Below are 10743 nucleotides of genomic sequence, written 5' to 3' on the forward strand. Positions count from 1 at the left end.
CAGGCCGAGCCGGGCTGCGCCGCTGTGGGCGCTGACGGCGTGTACGAGCCCGGGGCCCGGTTTTCGGGTCCTCCTTCCCCTGCGCCACGTCTGCACGTCTGGGGACCGTGGCGAGTTTGCTTCATTGACTGCAGGTCTGGAGTTTTTCCGCTGTGAATGGAGCGAGGGTCCTCACTGCAGCCCCCAAACGGTTCCCAGGCGTATCATAAATGTCATCTGCTCAGAGAGGCCTTACCCTGACATGCTCCCTCCCCTTTCCAGAGTAGGTCCCGATGTTCCTCTGCCAAAGCCCCGAATCTGTTTCGTTCCCGGTGCTTCCTTCGTCTGTAATTACGTTCTTTCTTTGTTGTCTGCCCTTCTCGCCTGTCGTCCACGTTCGGCTGACTCCCGCGGATGCAGACTGTTTCGCTCGCGTAGAGCGTCATGGTTTAGAGCGAGGACTCAAGTCAGGCCTGGGCTCAAAGCTCTGCTCTCTTGCTTGGGCAAGTTGCCTTTCTGTGCCTCAGTTTCCTCATTTATAAGATGAGGATGAGAACTGGGACCTACCTTTTAAAGTTGTGAGGACCAAAGGGGACAATTGGTTTAACTGTCAGTGCATTTCTGCTACCTAGTAAGGGCAGGAGGGTAATCAGGTGATGTTACACTCAGTGTCTAGCTTGTAACAGGTACCCAATGTGTGGTTACTATTTTTTTGGACAAGTGAGGGGCATTCTTTAGGGTAAAGCAGGATGGATGCGACCACCTGGTCTTCTTGCTCTCCTCTCAGGCCCCATGGTTCAGAACATACCTGCGAACACCTGTAAAACATTAGTTCCATGTAAAGAAAGCTTTTATATAAAGTTTCGAAGGATAAACAAGAAACTTAATAGTGGCCAGTGGGAGAGGACTTGAAATTGAGTACAAGGAGGAGAGAATGGGAGTGAGATTTTTCACAGTATGCCTTTACATATTTCAGTTTAGTTTTGAACTTTCTGAATGTAGACTCAGCCGGGTTAGGTGGCCCACGCCTGTAATCCCAGCATTTGAGAGGCTGAGGCAAGAGCATTTCAAGTTCCTCGCTAACCCGGGCCACGTAGCAGGTTCAGGGCCAGTCTGCGCTAAGTGCTGAGACCCTGTCTTAAAAAAGAAAAAAAAAAGGAAAAAAAAAGATAAAGGCCAGGTGGTCTTTGTATGCGGAGGGTGCAGATGGAGGAGTGGTTCCGGGTGAGCCATATTTTCCCAGACACAGACGACCACAAACGATGGTGACTTTTTTTTCCCTTGTGAATTCCTCTCTGTCTGTCTAAAGATCCTGAAAATACTTGCTGTGTCCTCTAAGCTAGAACACCTTTGCAGGCTGGGGATGTGGGGACAGACAGAAAGGGGACTGACTAACCTTTCTTAAGAGAGAATGTACTTCAGTTTGTTGTTATGTTTTTGGTCCTGGGGATTGAACCAGGGACTTGCACATACTAGGCAAACATTTTATCACTGAGCTACATCCTAGCCCATTTAGATCGAGTGCCATGCAAAGTGTACAACCATTTAATTCTCTCTTAACATAGATGAGGAAACTAAGGATCAGAAGTGTTAGGTCATATGATCCTAAACACTGATTCATAATGTATGTTCTAAGAACAAAAAGTAGATGTTTTTTGGCCAGGCATGGTGGCACACACCTGTTATCCTAGCACTTAGGAGGCTGAGGCAGGAGGACTGCTGTGAGTTCAAGGTCAGCCTGGACTACACAGCAAGACCCTGCCTCAAAAAGAAGTTTTGTAGCATGATGAATGAGGCAAATGTAATTTGTTTCCAGTGCAGAAAGATTTAGGATGGGAGGAATTTCAGGAGCTCACCAGATTAGAACACAACTGGAATATGTGAGGCTGGTGTAAGCTAGGCATCATGGTAACTGATAGGTGTGTAATGGGTGTGGGAGTGGCATGTCAGATTGAGACAGAAACCCCTGCCCAGAGGTACAGTGAGGTTAAGTGGAGACCATCTTTCACGTGTTCCCTTTCTTTGTAGCTCTCTTCGATCTGTTCTTGCCCACCCTCCCTCGCCCCTCTTACATGCTGCAGAATAAATTATTTGCTCACCAGTCTTTCCACTGCACAGTAAACATGTCTGTTACGTGACATGTAGGAAAACTTTATTTTTAACATTTGTATTCATCTGTTTTATGGTACATGCTGATTACATTCGTCGGGGGGAGTTGGCACATGTACATAACACATGGTAATTCTTTCTTTGTCCCTGTTCCCTCTCCCCAAACTAGATTTTTAAAAATTTTTATTTATTTATTTATTTTGTCTTTTTGAAACAGAGTCTCACTATGCAGTTCAGGCTGGCCTTGAGCATACTTTGTAGCCCAGGCTGGCCTCGAACTTGCAACGATCCCCGAGTGCTGGGATTACAGGTGTGCGCCACCACGCCTGGCCCAAAACTAGGCTTTTAAAAAGTTGAAATTCTGGTTAAAATACACATAGCTAACTTTTTCATCATAACCATGTATAAGTGTACAGTTCAACAGTGTTAAATATACTCATGTTGTTGTGTAACAGATCTCTAGAACATTCTCATCTCGCAGATGTGAAACTGTATACCCACCGAACAACTCATTTTCCCCACCCTCAGCCCTTGGCAGCCAACCTTCTGCTTTTTGTTTCTGAGAGTTTTGACTGCTTTAGATGATAACCTCATATAAGAGAAGTCATGCAGTATTTGTCTTCGGTGATTGATTTATTTAACTTAGAATAATATCCTTAAGGTTCCTCTGTGTTGTAGTGTGTGGTGGAATTTCCTTGGAGAATATCAGTTTTGAACTAAGATGGCTGTGAATTAAATCCTAGTTCTGTCCCTTACTAGCTGAACGACCTAGGTTGAGTTACTTCATCTCTTTGAGCCTGTCTCCTTGTTTCTAAAATAGTGATAACAGCCAGGTGGCACACCCCTGTAATCGCAGCATTTGGGAGGCTGAGGCAAGAGGATTGCCATGGAGGCCAGCCTGGGCTACACGGTGAGCTCGGGGCCAGCCTGAACTACATGGGGAGACCATGTCTCAACCCCTCCCCCCAAAATGGTTATCTACCACAGAAAGCGTTAAAAGAGTCATATGGTAAAAAGCTTAGCCAGTGCAGCACATATGTGTCAGCAGAGCCTGAAACCTTGCCAGGCACTTGATACTAACAACTCACGAAAATGAAACACTGTGTCCTCCATCTCCCAGCAGTCCCATGGCTTTAAAGAATTCCAGAGTCTGATTGCCTAAAGTTTAAGAGCTGAATCTGATACATACTTGCTTTATGAATTTAGACAAGTTACTTATGCCTCAGCTTCTTCACTAGTACAATAGGGATAATCACAGGACCTAACCTCCTAAAGCTGTGATGGAGGCCAAATGGGTGTATGCATATAAAACGCTTCACATGGTGACTGAAGTGTGGTAACTGTATGAAGCTTAGCTTGGACTGTGACTGATAGGTACTCTGTGCTGTCCTCATGGGCCCGTCTGTATTTCCAGTCCTGATTTCTCCCTTTAGCCCCAGATGTGTAGGTACTGTATATCCAGCTACCTGCTGAGCATTTCCGTCCAGACACCTAATGGACAAGGTCAGTTTAAAAATGTTGAAGACCAAAATCTTAATTCTTCTTCCATCAAATCTCATCCTCCCTATCTTTCTAAATAGTATGTAAGGGGAGCTGGGGAGAAGACTAGGGCCGCCTGGTTTAGGATGGGCCCGTCCTACTTGGACTTTAGTTTGCCTTTCCGCCCTTTGTCCGCCCTCTGTCAGGGTAATAAAATACGCTGGCACCATGCTTTGCAGGTTGGAGTTTACCGAGCCCCTTCCTCTGCGTTAGCACCTTTGACCCTTAAAGCAAATCAGGTCTTATCAATCTCTTGCTCTTTTAGAACTCTTCAACCACATCCCTTTGCAGTTAGAATCAAATCTGGATTCCATACCGTGATCACACAAGGCCCTGAATAGTCAGTGGGGGTTGAGAGAAAGGGTGGACTGGGTCAGTGATGGGGACCTAGAGCTTTTCGTGATACAAGCAGCCCGTCGGTTCACCGCTACTGGCCTAGTAAACCCTGGGCGCTGGGGTTGTCCGCAGATGCCCTTCAGTTACGTGGTCTGATTGGAATCCCCATTCTCTTTCCGCAGTGCAGGGCCTTGTGTCCTTTATGACGACTGGCACATCTCAGTTCACCTGAGTGCCATTTGCTGTGTGCGCCGTGCTGGGGGTCACACCCGTAGCCTGGCACCAGCTAGGCAAACACTTGCTCACTGAGCTACACCTCCAGCCCTACTTCTTACATTTTAATAGACGTTTCTTTCTTTAGCCTTATTCTGAGCATTAATGTTTGTGGAACCTAGGAATTTATGTCAAATAAATCTCCTCTTTCCCATCCGGGGTAATTTGATACTGAAAAACTCCTGTATTGGATAAAGTCTCACTTAAAAATCTGTTGCTTTCCCCAGGAAGTCTTTGTATTCCTAAGCCCTAAAATTCACTCCCAGTTTTATCAAAACAATATAAGCACCATTAAAATGGACATAACTGTTCAGCGGTTAACATTGGTTGGAATTACCTAACATTTTTAATCATTAGAAATTCTTACACTCAATTTGATATTTTGAGGCACTAGATTACCGTACATTTAAGATTAAATAAGAAAGATAATACATTTTATTTCTGAGAAATTTAGCCTTTAATTATTTAAAGAAAGCAGTAAAGACAAAATAAATCAATGGAAACTAAACGTCTAGAAATGTCACAGTGGCTAAACAGGTTGGTAGCTCACTTGGTGTAAGAGATTATCGCTGCTATAAGCTGTCAAACCACAAGTACTCCAAGAGCAAGCCTTGCCCGCAGTTCAGCTGTGCGGAGGACTGGATGATAGCACTTCCACTGCACTGCTCAGCTGTTCACAAGGAAAGCAAAATCCAAATGATTATTTTTAAATGCGAGTAAGTGTTTTGTAAAACAATATAGAAGTAGTAACAAATTCCTTGTGAAGTTGAATATTGGGCTGTGATCCATCAATCTCTGAGTTTTGTTTGTTTTGTTTTTTGGTTTTTTGAGATAGGGTCTCACTGTGTAATTCAGGCTGTTCTTGAACTGAGTATGTACCTTAGGCTGGAGTTGAGCAGCGATCCTCCTGCCTCAGCCTCCTGAGTGCTGGGATTATAGGTGTGCACCACCACACCCAACCTCATCTTTTGAGTTTCATGAGCCTGGTAATAAAAACAACTGTACCCTGTGCCCTTGGTCTGCACCCTTGAGAAGGACCCAGGAAACCAAAGAGCCAGTATTTCTAATAATAGGTTTAGATTTATTGATGTTTCAATTTGCTGTTATCTATTTCTTTCTCTTATAAAATACTAGGATTTAATTCACAGTGCATTATGCTACCTTATGTCTCCACCATTCTCCCAGGGTAGCTGTGTCACAGCTCTGGCTGTTGGTATTAAGTATTTACATTATGCTGACCATAAAATTATTGTGTACAGCAGAATTATATTGATTTTGTATAATTTTTTTATTTTAGCTTTAAAGACAATCTTTTTGTTCCTTTTATTGTGCCATCTGAAAGGCCTTATTAGGAACTGTGCTGCAGCATCAGCTGGACAGTGCATAGACTAGCATCCCCCCTTTGAGGTGGATTTACACAGGGTGTCAGCTTTCCATCACTGTGACTAAATACCTGAGGATAACAATTTAAAGGAGAGAAGACTTGCTTGTGCAGTGTCAAGGGTTTAGTCCACGGTGGCTCATCATTGTTGTGTCCCTGCCCTGAGGTGGATGGATGTGGATGGGGAGAGCTGCTTACTTCCTGGCAGCAGAAAACCTGAAACAGGAAGGGGTTGGGTGTGGTGGCGCACACCTGTAATCTCAGCACACAGAGGCTGAGGCAGGAGGATTGCTGTGAGTTTGAGGCCAGCCCGGGCTATGTGAAAGATGGCAGACTGAACTACCTCAAACGAAATACCCTGTCTCAAAACCAAAACCAAAACCAAACCCCAAGAAAGAAATGGGCCAGGAACAAAATAAGCCCTTCAAATCCCACCCTCAGTGACCCGCTTCATACTGTTAGGCCTACCTCCCAGTAAATCCACCGAGCTAGAACTCACCAGTGGATTAATCCACTTGGTGAAGTTAGAGCCCTCATGATTCAGTCACCTCCCAAAGGCCCATCCACTCTGAAAACTGCGGCCCTGAGTACACGAGCCCCGGGGACGCGTCATTTCCAAACTGTGACAACACAGTACAGTTTAGGGTTTTGTTTTGGTTTTTGTTTTGTTTTTGGTGCTGGGGATTGAACCAAGGAGCTTATGTATGGTCGGACAGTGTCTGCCACTAAGCCACATCTCTGGTCCAAATTCGCCTTTTTTAGCATAGAGCTGTGGAGTTTTGACAAATGTGTATAGTCAGTGTGGTCACAGTCGTACAGAACATTCCCTGGTAGCAGTCAGCTCCTTTCCACCACTTTTTTCTTCCTCTTCCTCCCTGTTTTTACCCCTTCCCAGACTTACACACACACACCACGGCCTTTTGAGTCTGCCATCGTTCATTGGCACAGTACTGCATCTTTTAAAAATTTGAATTACAGAATTTGCAAATTTGTAATTTCTTTTTAAAAAAAAAGTCCTTCATTCATTCTTACTAGCATTCTAAGACATGTAAATTCTTGGAACTTTATTTTTGAGCCAGGATCTTGCTATGTAGTCTAGGCTGGCCTCAAACTCAAGGTAATCTTCCTGCCTCAGCCTCCTGAGTGCTGGGATTATAGGTGTATGCTACTATATCTGGCAATTCTTGTAACTTTAAATACAACATACTTGGTTTTTTCATGCTTTAGACACTGTTTCCTAAGTCATGTCGTCCCCCCTGTGTCCCCATCGTCGTCCCCCCCCCCCAACCCTGCCCCAGCATGTTCTCTAGCTGCTAGAGTACAGGAGAGATAATTTTGTAAAAACCTGGTGTCTTAAAAAACAAACAAACAAACAAACAAATCTGGTGTCTTAGTTACTTTTCTCTTGTTGCTGAGATAAAATATTCAACACTCAAAGTTAAAGGAGGAAAGATTTATTTAGCTCACAGCTTGTAGAGGTTGCAGTACACAATCGGCTGGCTCCAAGGCAGGGTGGTGTGGATTCAACCACCTCTGAAAAGCCTGACCCCCATGACTGCATGAGGCTTTGCAGAGACATCTAGACACAAACCATAACACCTAGCATTTCTGAAAATGTCTTTTATTCTGACACTTGTATATTTCACTTAGCTAGGTATAGAATTCTGAATTGGAAGTTAATTTCCATTAAATTTTAAATAATATTGTATTATTGCTTTTATGTTTTATTTATTTATTTTTTTGGGGGGGTTTCCAGTACTGGGAATCAAACTCATGACCTTGTGCTTGCCAGGCAGGCATTGTGCCGCTGAGCTAAATCCCCTTGTACCATTGCTTTTAAACAAGTACATTCTTTTGCTCCAGATTGTTAGATTTGTCCACAAAATTGGCAAAGCTATAGTTCATTCATTTTCATTGTAGCATAGTATTCTATTTTATTAATGGATCACAATACATTCTACTTTTAAGAAGTATTTAGAACCTTTCTAGTCTTGAACTGTCAATGACAATTGAACTGTCAATTGACAACAACATTGACATGAACATTCTTTTTCACATTTTTGTACCTATTTGTACAGTTTGGGGGGAGGTACTTAGAAGTAGAATTGCTGGATTATAGGATATCTATAGGCTCAGCATCAGTAGCTATTACTGAAGAATTTCCCAAGTGACTGTCCTAATTACACTTGCACCAGTGGTGTACGTAAGATCCATGTTCCAGCTAACCATGGTGTTGTTTTTAAGTTCAGTCTTTCTCACAGTTATGTGATAGCATATTATTACGGTTTAGTATGTGTTCTCTTTTTTAAAAAATTAAGTTTATTGGCACATTTTAGATATAAAGTCTGTGCTCTTTTGATGGATTAGTGACGTTGGGCATCTTCTCAGAGGTTTATTGACCATATCTTTTGCACAGTTTCCTCTTATGTTGCCTTTTTTGTTTTAAACTTGATGAGATGTTTTTTTTTTGAAGTTCTTTACATTTTCTGGAAATGAGTGAGCCCTTTGTAGTGATGTTTTGAAAATATTTTCTCTCATTCTTTTGTCTTTTTAATGTGTAAGATCTTTTGATGAACAGAAGTGCTTAATTTTTATTACAGTTCATTAAATCCCTTTTTCTTTATGGTTAGTGTTTTTTGTCTTCTGTTTAAGAATCTTTGCCTATTCTAAGGTCACAAAGATATTCTGTATCTCTTTAGAAGCTTTATTGATTGGCCTTTTATGTTCAGATATATGCTACATTCCCCTGAGAACTGATCTTAGAGTATGTTGTGAGGTTTTCCACATGGATACCAGTTTGACCCATTATTATTCATTGGAAAGTACACTCTCTAGTACCACCTGTGTTACCAGTCAGATATATGTGCAGGGTTCCTTTTCATGTCTGATACGTTTTACTGGCCTGTTTATCCCTGGGCTGGTATAACACTGTCCTATTTTCTATGTGTTGATTTGGGGTGGCGTATACAGAATAGGCTTACGTTTATGATCTTACAGTTAAGATCGCCTTGCCATTCATGTACATACTACAGTGAGCAGGTACATTCTTACAGCTCTTTCTGATTTTATTGTTATTTGTTCGTGGTTTCAGTACATAATGATTACGTTCATTGTGAGGATTGGTACTTGTACATAGCTCACCTTAATTCTTTCTACGTCGCCTTCCGCTATCCCCTCTCTCTTCCTTCCATCTCTTGTAGATGTGTTTTGAAAGCTATGTATTTTAGAACTATAGCTGTAATGAAAAGGTGAGATTGATTTTTATATTTCTGTAATAGTTTACTAACTTACCTTTAGCCTCTTTTGAAGTGTACAGTTGAGGATCAGTACCTGCATAAAGTTTTACTTTTTTCTTTTCTGTTTTCTTTATCTTTCCTTACTCTGCAAGACTAAGGCCTCTAATCCAATGAATAAAGGTAGTGTCTTGCTGTTTTAAGAGGGAAAAAGCCTTGTACATTTTACTATTAAGTGTGATACTTGCAGTAAGATTTTTTTTTTTTTTTTTTTTTTTGGTTTTTCTCTGGTACCGGGAACCGAACTCACGACCTTGCGCTTGCCAAGCAGGCGCTTTTGCCGCTGAGCTAAATCCCCAGCCCCTTGCAGTAAGATTTTTCTGTAGACACCAGTTATTAGAAATTCACTTCTTTTTTGCATTAATGATTTTATCATGAATGGATGTTGAATTATATCAAAGTGCTTTTTGTGCATCAATTCAGATGTTTAAATAATTCTTTATGTTGTTAATGTGAATTACATTGAATATAATTTTTCAAATATTAAACTACTAATTTCTGATACGAATTCCCATTTTTTATAAATTATTAAATTTGATTCACTAAGTTTTTTAGTAATAATGTTTTCCCTTCTGTATTCATGAATGAAACTGGCCTACCACTTCTCTTTGTGAGGTTTTGTAATAGTCACTAAGCATGGATTTAGTTATAACCCATGAGTTTTGATATGTAATATTTTTATTTCATTCAAGAAATTTTCATATATCTACTTAGATTTCTTTTTCTTTTTTTCTTTTTCTTTTTTGTTTTGAGACAAGGTCTCAAGATGTAGTTCCAGGTGTTCTGGAACTCACTATGTAGCCTAGGCTGGCCTCGAGCTCACAGTGATCCTCCTGTCTCAGCCTCTCAAGTGCTAGGATTACAGATGTGTGCCACCACTCCGGGCTGTACTTAGATTTCTGTTTGACCCATACATTTTTTAGAAGTACATTTAATTTCTAAATGTGAAGATTTTATAGTTATCTTTCTGTTAATAGATTTTGGGTTAATTGCTCTATGATTATACAGTGTAGTCTGTATTTCACTTCCCTTAAATATGCTGACATTTGCTTGATCTGGTAGCAAATGGTCATTTTGCAAATATTCTCATAAATGATGTGCAGACAGCAGTTATTAGATGTTGTGCTGTGTGTATATTAATTTTATTTAATGGTTTTGAAATAGTCTGTATCTTATTAATATTGTATATCTTACTAATTTTTGGCCTACATATATCAGTTTCTGTAAGAAATACAAAAATCTCCTGCTATGATTATGGGCTTCCTTACTTCTTTTAATTCTGTTTTTGCTTGTATATGTTGAAGCTTTTATGATATATTCAAATTTAGAACTGTAAAATCCGAATTGACACTTTTATCCTTAAAAAGTACCTGTCTTTGGTAGTACTGTTTGCCTTGAGCCTTGCTGACTTTAATGCTTACCCTGCCTTTCTCTTGGTGTGTGTTTACGTCGCGTGTTATTTCCCATTCTTGTGCTTTTAGCCTCTATACGTTTCTCTAGTAGGCAGCATAGCAAATTTTCTTTATGATTGGAGCATTTAGCACATTCACAGTAAATGTAATAACTGAGGATTTGGGACATAAACCTGTTTACTTAATTTACTTAATATAGTAATAGTTATAATAGTTTCGTTTATTTATTTTTTTGATACAGGGTCTTGCTATATAGATCAGGCTGGCCCTGAACTCACTGCATAGCCCAGGCTGGCCTTGAATTTATGGCAGTCTTCCTTTACCCTCCCAAGTACTTTACCCTCCCAAGGGCTAGGATTACAGGTGTTCGCCACCGTATCTGCCAGCATTAGCTTTTATTTATTCATTAAAAAAAAAAATA

The 10743-nt window shown here is 41.0% G+C and overlaps 1 protein-coding gene across 2 annotated transcripts in view; it reads left to right on the top strand.

Annotated features, from left to right (window-relative positions):
- The window catches only part of Trpc4ap (transient receptor potential cation channel, subfamily C, member 4 associated protein), an 81528-nt gene that overhangs the window by 456 nt on the left and 70329 nt on the right, over window positions 1–10743 (top strand). The gene's annotated exons all lie outside the window — the stretch shown is intronic.

Source organism: Chinchilla lanigera, unplaced genomic scaffold (genome assembly GCF_000276665.1).
Source record: "Chinchilla lanigera isolate Chin_1 unplaced genomic scaffold, ChiLan1.0 scaffold00021, whole genome shotgun sequence".
In the NCBI taxonomy this organism is placed as follows: Eukaryota; Metazoa; Chordata; class Mammalia; order Rodentia; family Chinchillidae; genus Chinchilla; species Chinchilla lanigera.